General features: G+C 40.6%; 1 long non-coding RNA gene across 1 annotated transcript in view; it reads left to right on the top strand.

The window, feature by feature from the left end:
* The first annotated feature begins 962 nt into the window (after window positions 1-962).
* LOC112658667 (uncharacterized) overlaps window positions 963-8107 on the top strand; it is a 43121-nt gene continuing 35976 nt past the window's right edge. The window contains exon 1 of the long non-coding RNA XR_007401206.1: window positions 963-1279. This is a non-coding gene — a long non-coding RNA (uncharacterized LOC112658667). The remainder of the gene's footprint in view (window positions 1280-8107) is intronic.

Genomic DNA, 8107 nt, shown 5'->3' with positions numbered 1-8107 from the left:
CCCTCTGCCTATGTCTCTGCCTCTCTCTCTCTCTCTCTCTGTGTGACTATCATAAATAAATTTGAAAAAAAAAAATATAATGTCATTGCTTGAAAACATTCATTGGCATTCCAGGATACTGAAAAATACTTAAATCTTAGGTTTCAATATGTCTGAGGTTTTTTTAATACTTTAGCTCCAAGAAGTATCCCTAATATTGTGACCATTTTCTCTTACTAAACTTTATTCTAATCAAGCTACTATACCTTTAATTCATGGGTCCTGAATTACTCAGCAATTAACCCAAGTTTTGTACTTTACTCCTGCTGTAATAAAGTATACTTAGCATTTATAGTTCTACTTCTTAACAATGTGATCTCGATCAAGATAGTTAACAAAAATTCAAAACTATCAAGCAGTTAACTCTTAATAGAGATAATGAAGGTATATTCCTTACAGGATTTTGTGAATATTAAATATAGGAATAATACCCAATATAATTTTTTAAAAAAGATTTTATTTGAGAGAGAGAGTGAACGAGGGTGGGGATGGGCAGTGGGAGAGGGAGAAGCTGATTCCTTGCTGAGGAGGGAGCCCAAAACAGTTCTACCTGAGATCATGACTTGAGCCCAAGGCAGATGCTTAACCAGCTGAACCACCCAGGAACCTCCCTAATATAAATTATCTAATTAAGAAAGCAACATGCTGATGTATCCCCATTTCACAGAAAGCAAAACTGAGATATAAAGTTGTTGTTGTTGTTTAAATTGTGCCCAAGCCATTTAAATAGTAACTAGTCAGATCAATCCGGTTCCAGGATCTGAGCTGTATTATTTGTACTGTCTCTCATTCTTCTATCTTTGCTTTTAGTTAAGTGCCCAATACTTTGCAGCTGCTCACAATGTATCTGACATATATGATGAGATAATAATGATGATGATGACAATGGTGATGATGATGATATGTGGAATGACTGAGGGAATGAATCCAATAATATGAATAGATTTCAAATGTCTCAACTGATTTTACAAAGTTGGAAAACATTTACATTAATCAAACAATTTTTAAAAAAACTTTACCATTTTTTCAAGGAACGCATAACTGTTTCTTAAGTTATTATTAAGAATGGAAACACTGAGGAGGGGCAAGATGGCTGAAGAGGAGGGTCCCCAAATCACCTGTCCCCACCAAATTACCTAGAAAATCTTCAAATTATCCTGAATATCTACGAATTCGGCCTGAGATTTAAAGAGAGACCAGCTGGAATGCTACAGTGAGAAGAGTTCGCGCTTCTATCCAGGTAGGAAGACGGGGAAAAAGAAATAAAGAAACAAAAGGCCTCCAAGGGGGAGGGGCCCCGCGAGGAGCCGGGCTGAGGCCGGGGCGAGTGTCCCCAGGACAGGAGAGCCCCGTCCCGGAGGAGCAGGAGCTGCACCTGACCTTCCCGGGCGGAAAGGGGCTCGCAGGGAGGTGGAGCAGGACCCAGGAGGGCGGGGATGCCCTCGGGCTCCGGGGACACTAACAGACACCTGCGCCCCGGGAGAGCGCCCCGAGCTCCCTAAGGGCTGCAGCGCGCACGGCGGACCCGGAGCAGCTCGGGGGGGCTCGGGGGCGGCTCCGCGGAGGGGGCTGCGGGGCGGGAGCGCGAATCCAACAGCGCAGGCCCCGCAGCACTGGGCGCCGGGACACAGCCCATGATCCGGCCTCCCCCGGGACAGGCAGAGGCCGGGAGGGCCCAGGACAGCGAGGACGCTCCTGCCCGGAGCTGAGCAGATCAGCGGCCCCGCCCCGGAGCCTCCAGGCCCTGCAGACCGAGAGCTCTGTAGCCACAGCGGGGGCTGACTCCAGGGCTGCAGAGCTGGCCCCGCCACTGCGGTTGTTCCTCCTGGGGCCTCACGGGGTAAACAACCCCCACTGAGCCCTGCACCAGGCAGGGGCAGAGCAGCTCCCCCAAGTGCTAACACATGAAAATCAGCACAACAGGCCCCTCCCCCAGAAGACCAGCTGGAGGGACAAGTTCCAGGGGAACTCAAGGGACTTAAAGTACACAGAATCAGAAGATACTCCCCCGTGGTTTGTTGTTGTTGTTGTTTTTGTTTTTTTGTTTTTTGTTTTTTGCTTTTTGATTTGTTTCTTCCCCCCACCCCTTGTTTCCTTTCTTTCTTTTTCTTTTTTTCTTCTTTTTTTTTTCTTTTTTCGCCTTTTTTCTTTTTTCTTTTTCTCTTTTCTCTCCTTCTTTCTCTCCTCTCTTCTCCTTTTCCCAATACAACTTGTATTTGGCCACTCCACACTGAGCAAAATGACTAGAAGGAAAACCTCACCTCAAAAGAAAGAATCAGAAACAGTCCTCTCTCACACAGAGTTACAAAATCTGGATTACAATTCAATGTCAGAAAGCCAATTCAGAAGCACTATTATACAGCTACTGGTGGCTCTAGAAAAAAGTATAAAGGACTCAAGAGAATTCATGACTGCAGAATTTAGAGCTAATCAGGCAGAAATTAAAAATCAATTGAATGAGATTCAATCCAAACTAGAAGTCCTAACGACGAGGGTTAACGAGGTGGAAGAACGAGTGAGTGACATAGAAAACAAGTTGATAGCAAAGAGGGAAACTGAGGAAAAAAGAGACAAACAATTAAAAGACCATGAAGATAGATTAAGGGAAATAAACGACAGCCTGAGGAAGAAAAACTTACGTTTAATTGGGGTTCCCCAGGGCGCCAAAAGGGACAGAGGGCCAGAATATGTATTTGAACAAATCCTAGCTGAAAACTTTCCTAATCTGGGAAGGGAAACAGGCATTCAGATCCAGGAAATAGAGAGATCCCCCCCTAAAATCAATAAAAACCGTTCAACACCTCGACATTTAATAGTTAAGCTTGCAAATTCCAAAGATAAAGAGAAGATCCTTAAAGCAGCAAGAGACAAGAAATCCCTGACTTTTATGGGGAGGAGTATTAGGGTAACAGCAGACCTCTCCACAGAGACCTGGCAGGCCAGAAAGGGCTGGCAGGATATATTCAGGGTCCCAAATGAGAAGAACATGCAACCAAGAATATTTTATCCAGCAAGGCTCTCATTCAAAATGGAAGGAGAGATAAAGAGCTTCCAAGACAGGCAGGAACTGAAAGAATATGTGACCTCCAAACCAGCTCTGCCAGAAATTTTAAGGGGGACTCTTAAAATTCCCCTTTAAGAAGAAGTTCAGTGGAACAATCCACAAAAACAAGGACTGAATAGATATCATGATGACACTAAACTCATATCTGTCAATAGTAACTCTGAACGTGAACGGGCTTAATGACCCCATCGAAAGGCGCAGGGTCTCAGACTGGATAAAAAAGCAGGACCCATCTATTTGCTGTCTACAAGAGACTCATTTTATTTTATTTTTTATTTTTATTTTTATTTTTTTTTAATAATTTTTTTTAAATTTTGTTATGATAGTCACACAGAGAGAGAGAGAGAGGCAGAGACATAGGCAGAGGGAGAAGCAGGCTCCATGCACCAGGAGCCTGACGTGGGATTCGATCCCGGGTCCCCAGGATCGCGCCCTGGGCCAAAGGCAGGCGCTAAACCGCTGCGCCACCCAGGGATCCCAAGAGACTCATTTTAGAGAGAAGGACACGTACAGCCTGAAAATAAAAGGTTGGAGAACCATTTACCATTCAAATGGTCCTCAAAAGAAAGCAGGGGTAGCCATCCTCATATCAGATAAACTAAAATTTACTCCGAAGACTGTAGTGAGAGATGAAGAGGGACACTATATCATACTTAAAGGATCTATCCAACAAGAGGACTTAACAATCCTCAATATATATGCCCCGAATGTGGGAGCTGCCAAATATATCAATCAATTAATAAGCAAAGTGAAGAAATACTTAGATAATAATACACTTATACTTGGTGACTTCAATCTAGCTCTTTCTATACTCGATAAGTCTTCTAAGCACAACATCTCCAAAGAAACGAGAGCTTTAAATGATACACTGGACCAGATGGATTTCACAGATATCTACAGAACTTTACATCCAAACTCAACTAAATACACATTCTTCTCAAGTGCACATGGAACTTTCTCCAGAATAGACCACATACTGGGTCACAAATCGGGTCTGAACCGATACCAAAAGATTGGGATCGTTCCCTGCATATTCTCAGACCATAGTGCCTTGAAATTAGAACTAAATCACAAGAAGAAGTTTGGAAGGACCTCAAACACGTGGAGGTTAAGGACCATCCTGCTAAAAGATGAAAGGGTCAACTAGGAAATTAAGGAAGAATTAAAAAGATTCATGGAAACTAATGAGAATGAAGATACAACCATTCAAAATCTTTGGGATGCAGCAAAAGCAGTCCTAAGGAGGGAAATACATCTCAATACAAGCATCCATTCAAAAACTGGAAAGAACTCAAATACAAAAGCTAACCTTACACCTAAAGGAGCTAGAGAAAAAACAGCAAGATGGACCCTATACCCAGCAGAAGAAGAGAGTTAATAAAGATTGGAGCAGAACTCAACGAAATTGATACCAGAAGAACTGTGGAACAGATCAACAAAACCAGGAGTTGGTTCTTTGAAAGAATTAATAAGATATATAAACCATTAGGCAGCCTTATTAAAAAGAAGAGAGAGAAGACTCAAATTAATAAAATCATGAATGAGAAAGGAGAGATCACTACCAACACCAAGGAAATACAAACGATTTTAAAAACATATTATGAACAACTATACGCCAATAAATTAGGCAATCTAGAAGAAATGGGCGCATTCCTGGAAAGACACAAACTACCAAAACTGGAACAGGAAGAAATAGAAAACCTGAGCAGGCCAATAACCAGGGAGGAAATTGAAGCAGTCATCAAAAACCTCCCAAGACACAAGAGTCCAGGGCCAGATGGCTTCCCAGGGGAATTCTATCAAACGTTTAAAGAAGAAACCATACCTATTCTCCTAAAGCTGTTTGGAAAGATAGAAGGAGATGGAGTACTTCCAAATTCGTTCTATGAGGCCAGCATCACCTTAATTCCAAAACCAAACACCCCACCAAAAAGGAGAATTATAGACCAATATCCCTGACAAACATGGATCCAAAAATTCTCAACAAGATACTAGCCAATAGGATCCAACAATACATTATGAAGATTATTCACCATGACCAAGTGGGATTTATCCCCGGGATGCAAGGCTGGTTCAACACTCATAAAGCAATCAACGTGATTGATCATATCAGCAAAAGAAAAAACAAGAATCATATGATCCTCTCAACAGATGCAGAGAAAGCATTTGGCAAAATACAGCATCCATTCCTGATCAAAACTCTTCAGAGTGTAGAGATAGAGGGAACACTCCTTAGCATCTTAAAAGCCATCTAGGAAAAGCCCACAGCAAATATCATTCTCAATGGGGAAACACTGGGAGCCTTTCCCCTAAGATCACGAACAAGACAGGGATGTTCACTCTCACCACTGCTATTCAGCATAGTACTAAAAGTCCTAGCCTCAGCAATCAGACAACAAAAAGAAAAAAAGGCATTCAAATTGGCAAAGAAGTCAAACTCTCCCTCTTCACCGATGACATGATACTCTACATAGAAAACCCAAAAGCCTCCACCCCAAGATTGCTAGAACTCATACAGCAATTTGGTAGCGTGGCAGGATACAAAATCAATGCCCAGAAATCAGTGGCATTTCTATACACTAACAATGAGACTGAAGAAAGAGAAATTAAGGAGTCAATCCCATTTACAACTGCACCCAAAAGCATAAGATACCTGGGAATAAACCTAACCAAAGAGGTAAAGGATCTATACCCTAAGAACTACCGAACACTTCTGAAAGAAATGGAGGAAGACACAAAGAGATGGAAAAATATTCCATGCTCATGGATTGGCAGAATTAATATTGTGAAAATGTCAATGTTACCCAGGGCAATTTACACGTTTAATGCAATCCCTATCAAAATACCATGGACTTTCTTCAGAGAGTTAGAACAAATTATTTTAAGATTTGTGTGGAATCAGAAAAGACCCCGAATAGCCAGGGGAATTTTAAAAAAGAAAACCATATCTGGGGGCATCACAATGCCAGATTTCAGGTTGTACTACAAAGCTGTGGTCATCAAGACAGTGTGGTACTGGCACAAAACCAGACAATACATCAATGGAACAGAATAGAGAACCCAGTAGTGGACTCTGAACTTTATGGTGAACTAATATTCGATAAAGGAGGAAAGACTATCCATTGGAAGAAAGTCTCTTCAATAAATGGTGCTGGGAAAATTGGACATCCACATGCAGAAGAATGAAACTAGACCACTCTCTTGCACCATACACAAAGATAAACTCAAAATGGATGAAAGATCTAAATGTGAGACAAGATTCCATCAAAATCCTAGAGGAGAACACAGGCAAAACCCTATTTAAACTCGGCCACAGTAACTTCTTGCAAGATACATCCATGAAGGCAAAAGAAACAAAAGCAAAAATGAACTATTGGGACTTCATCAAGATAAGAAGCTTTTGCACAGCAAAGGATACAGTCAACAAAACTAAAAGACAACCTACAGAATGGGAGAATATATTTGCAAATGACGTATCAGATAAAGGGCTAGTTTCCAAGATCTATAAAGAATTTATTAAACTCAACAGCAAAGAAACAAACAATCCAATCATGAAATGGACAAAAGACATGAACAGAAATCTCACAGAGGAAGACATAGACATGGCCAACAGCACATGAGAAAATGCTCTGCATCACTTGCCATCAGGGAAATACAAATCAAAACCACAACGAGATACCACCTCACACCAGCGAGAATGAGGAAAATTAACAAGGCAGGAAACCACAAATGTTGGAGAGGATGCGGAGAAAAGGGAACACTCTTACACTGTTGGTGGGAATGTGAACTGGTGCAGCCACTCTGGAAAACTGTGTGGAGGTTCCTCAATGAGTTAAAAATGGACCTGCCCTACGACCCAGTAATTGCACTGTTGGGGATTTAGCCCAAAGATACAGATGCAATGAAACGCTGGGACACCTGTACCCCGATGTTTCTAGCAGCAATGGCCACGATAGCCAAACTGTGGAAGGAGCCTCGGTGTCCAATGACAGATGAATGGATAAAGAAGATGTGGTTTATGTATGCAATGGAATATTACTCAGCTATTAGAAATGACAAATACCCACCATTTGCTTCAACGTGGATGGAACTGGAGGGTATTATGCTGAGTGAAGTAAGTCAGTCGGAGAAGGACAAACATTATATGTTCTCATTCATTTGGGGAATATAAATAATAGTGAAAGGGAATATAAGGGAAGGGAGAAGAAATGTGTGGGAAATATCAGAAAGGGAGACAGAACGGAAAGACTGCTAACTCGGGGAAACGAACTAGGGGTGGTAGAAGGGGAGGAGGGCGGAGGGTGGGAGTGAATGGGTGACGGGCACTGGGTGTTATTCTGTATGTTGGTAAATTGAACACCAATAAAAAATAAATTAAAAAAATAATAATTAAAAATAAAAATAAAAATAAATATTAGCCTGTGATCAATCCCAGACTTAAAAAAAAAAAAAAAAAAAAAAGAAGAAGAATGGAAACACTGCTCAGCTCTCTCAAAGCCCAAATAAACTTTTTGGAAATTAAATTTGTAATTAGATCATTTTCAGTTATATCTATTGACAAAAATATCTACTATTTGTAATAATTGGTAAACTCATAGGGAAAGCATCAGATGTTTATAAATATATTAGGAATATTTTATTAATTTGTGTAATGGTTTTTAAATATTTTATAAAATATTAAATATTAATTATTTTAATAAAATTTAATATTTTAAAAATATTTTTCCTATACAAAAATACATTGTAATAAAAAATATGATTTCAGGTAAATATGCAAGATCTGACAAAATATACAAATAGACAATTGCCAGATGATATATAAAAATAAAATACAACTTGCAGCAACCAGCCCAGGAAGCCAACATCTCAGGAAGCCAACCTACTGTCTATAGTAACCAATCTAAGAAATCAGACTATTATCCTAAGAAACCAATCCAGGAAGACAAACAATAACCACAACTACCATCAGATCAAAACAACCAGGGCTTAACTAATAAGTGTCAG

This window comes from Canis lupus, chromosome 12, assembly GCF_003254725.2.
Source record: "Canis lupus dingo isolate Sandy chromosome 12, ASM325472v2, whole genome shotgun sequence".
Classification (NCBI taxonomy): domain Eukaryota; kingdom Metazoa; phylum Chordata; class Mammalia; order Carnivora; family Canidae; genus Canis; species Canis lupus.
This window is presented reverse-complemented; position numbering and strand designations above follow the sequence as displayed.